Raw genomic sequence first — 3671 nt, 5'->3', positions numbered from 1 at the left:
TTTATTTTGATACCAAAACATTTAAAATAAACTCTGTAGTTCTTGAGATATATTCAATTCATTTTGGGCATGTTATTTTCAAGCATATTTCTCGAAAACAGGCCCAGTGTCCAAGAGGTTAATCTGAGAATTCTGACCTTTTTAATCAGAATTCTGACTTTAATCTCAGAATTGTGTATCTTAATGTAGATGGGCACCATGAAGGAAGAGATGTGAGTTGTTTGGAAGTACCAGTAACACAGTGGTGGAAAATGACGCAATTAGGCAACTTTTTACGTGCTTATGCTATTTTATTAATGGAAGAGCAGAAGGTTATTAAAACAAGAGAGCTAGTTTAGTCTTTAAAACAGACATGGCTATGGCTTGATGCTAACATGTCTGTTAGCTGTCAGAATCCAGTAGGAATTCAAAGATTAAAGTCAGAATTCTGAGACAAAATTCAGAATTGATAGACACAAGTCAGAATTTTGAGATTAAAGTCAGAATTCTGAGAAAAAAGTTAAAATTCTGATTTTTTTCTCATACTGAAATAAAATTTAAAAATCAGTAAACCTTTTTTTTCCCAGTGGCACTAATCGTCTTCCGTATATTTCACTTAAAGTCAACAATAACATCTTAAATATACAGATAAACAAATAAATATGCCAGGGGGTATAATAATACAATACCATAAACAAGTACAGTCAGAAGGAAAGACAAACTTACAAACATATGTGTTTAGGAGTGTCACATATAAGAATGTATACAAACACATATACATACATATATTGTACAAATACAAATATCCTCTACATCGATAAATTGTCCAGAATTTTTTGTTGGGAACAGATTAAAATGTTTTTTTTTGTGTGTCTTTAGGTGAGAAGAGGGTTTAATAGTACTAAAATATTGTTTAAGTTCAATTAAATAAACATTAAAATTTGGCTTTTTATTTTTTTTTTTCAAATGTAAATTTATGTCAATAAAATTTAGCCAAGATAATTAACAGATTGATAAAGAAATGTTTGGAGAACATTTTAGTTTGGAGCTGAAATCCAAAAAGAATGTTTTCCCAACAAAGTTGAAAAATCTTAACGAATATTTGAATCCGCATAGTTACAAAAGTGTTGCCAGAAAAAAAAAAGAGAGACAGAATCAAATGAGAAAAAAAAGAATGTGACAAAAAGTAAATTTGGGTTTGAATGCATGTTTATTTTGAAACATTTCTGAAAAAATAATCAAAAGTCTGTATTCTTAATGTCCAGCAGATGGCGCCAAAGACCTCGTAAGTCTTTTCCCCACAAGGCTACATTTTTGACCCTCTTTGTCTGAAACAACCCACACACTTTTCCACAAAGAATATTATTTTGTAAACAAAATAGTGCTGCCTGACCAGGAGATAATCTGAACTGACTGCATTTGAGAATGATGTGCCACTAAATTCAAGAAATCACTGTAAGGCTACAAGCAGTTTTGGATTAAAATAACAAAAGGTCACACTCAATCAACAAAAAAACAACACTGTTTTTTTCCACAACATGCTGGTTCCAAAGCCATTTGTTTTCATCCACTACCCAAGCACAAAAGGTCAAGAAGTGCTGTAGAGGATTTTGCTCTTAAACCAGAAAAAATACAAAGTTTTATGGATACCACAATGGAGGGATGGAATAAGAAGAGAAGGCCAGACATTCAGAGGAGCAGACATAGTGTGGAGGGCATAAAATTCCATCCATTCTGTGTTATTTTCTCAGGATTCATTCCTTATTTATTAGTTGTTATACAGAAACAGAGAGTGCGGAGAATGAAAAATTCAGACAAGAAGCATGGCTTTTCCTCCTTTCAAAAAACGCACTATTACAGACACAGAAGGGTAATGTCTCCTGCATGCACTTCTTTGTGTGTGTGTGTGTGTGTGTGTGTGTTTGTGTGTTGGGAGCAAGAGAGATTTATGAAGGTGGGATATTTCTCCCCCATCTCTGACACAGGAGAATGAGCCATGCAGTCATAAGATTACAAACCCGGAATAGCTGCCTTACCAAACAAGAACTGTGTCCCTCATCACTTGATTTCAGGAGGGCACAATTAAAAGCAGAACACAATGATGCCTTAATCTAAACCGTTAGAAACTGCATATAAATGTTGCTTTTCACACATGTAAAAATCATAAGCAATCCTGAACCAAGACAACAAAATATTTAGTAACAATGAAAACAACTCGCACAAGAAATACAGGCTATGTCATATATGATGTATACTTTATAAAGTTAGAATATAAAGTTAAAAATAAAAGGACATACATACAACCCTTCTAAAACTTAATTGGAACTTATTTGCATATGAATAAAGGTATAAATATAACAACTTATATGTAGGAAGGACCATGCAATTCCGACTAACCTTGCACGAAGAATCTGTTTTAACGGGTTCAGCTGGTGTTATGCCTCACTGTAGACTCCAAGGTTTTTTCACATTTAGATATATTTGATAAATTGTATTAAAATAATTATGCGAAAAAGCAACCAAAACAGTGTAATCATCAGCTGTTTGTGAGGACTGGAGACAGAGAAGCAAAATCTGTTGGTTTAAAATCCACAATAAATTGATTAGCTCCTGAAACATAGGTTGTTAAACACAGCTGCAACTCCAAAGGCGGGCATTTTTTAAATTGTAAAAATGGAAAGGTAATTAAGGCTTTTGCAGCATGTGAGGACTGTCAAGGAGGAAATGCAGTGTAAAGGGAGATGAGGTCTTTGTTAAAGCCTATACAAAAAATTAATATTTATGGCTGGCTATCCAGATAGGGATATCAGACAGAGATTGCTGATTACGCTGATCCCACTTTAGGATGTTTCATCATTCGTGAAGGAAGTGGTTCTTCTTTACCGTTGCCACATTCTTGCTTAGATTAAGTGGTCACAAAATAGCAATTGAAATAAACAACAATTACTCAATGTGGTTTGCGGTTTCTTTACACAAATATTTTACTATTTGCCATTACATAGTCGACCACATTTGACAGCACTGTGTTAAAAAAGATCTAATTTCATTATATATGTAACTGAACCAAAATCTTTCAACATTATTTGATCAATTCAGAACAAATGGTATTGATTTAAACAAAATTAGAAGTGGAGTAGATTTTACATTATCTTATATGAAGATTTTTTTTGTAATTATCTTTACAAGAAGATAGAAAATAGAAGGATCCCACTTTATTAGTTCAATAATTTCAGCCATCTGCCTTGTTTGTTGCTCAGTAGCATACTTCTGAATAGCATGTTTATAATTGATCAAAATCCAGCTACCCTTCTGTGCAGCATTTGAATATGAGGCAAAATGAGTACAAAAGAGATATAGTACATTAGGCAGATGGAGGAGGGGAGAGTTAGCTTTGCTGGGTGATGCAGAGGTGAAGAGGACGATGACCAGCATGTCGTGACATATTGATTCACATCATAAAAATGTGCTGTGAGGCTGACTGTGGTGACTGCATCTTGATATTTCACCTTACCAATGCCGCCTCTTTTTCTGAACTAAATACAAAACTGTCATATGTGTTTGCAAACAAAGGATAACACATGCATTTGCTGCAACCTGTCATGCAGATCTGTTTTCTATATTGCAGATAAACAAAACAAAGGTAAAAAGCTGTAAGTATTTTTGGTAATGACATCATATTAAACCTGTTCGAA

Source organism: Cyprinodon variegatus, unplaced genomic scaffold (genome assembly GCF_000732505.1).
Source record: "Cyprinodon variegatus isolate N-32 unplaced genomic scaffold, C_variegatus-1.0 Scaffold227, whole genome shotgun sequence".
In the NCBI taxonomy this organism is placed as follows: Eukaryota; Metazoa; Chordata; class Actinopteri; order Cyprinodontiformes; family Cyprinodontidae; genus Cyprinodon; species Cyprinodon variegatus.
The sequence above is the reverse complement of the archived record's forward strand: the minus strand, read 5'-3'. Positions refer to the sequence as shown.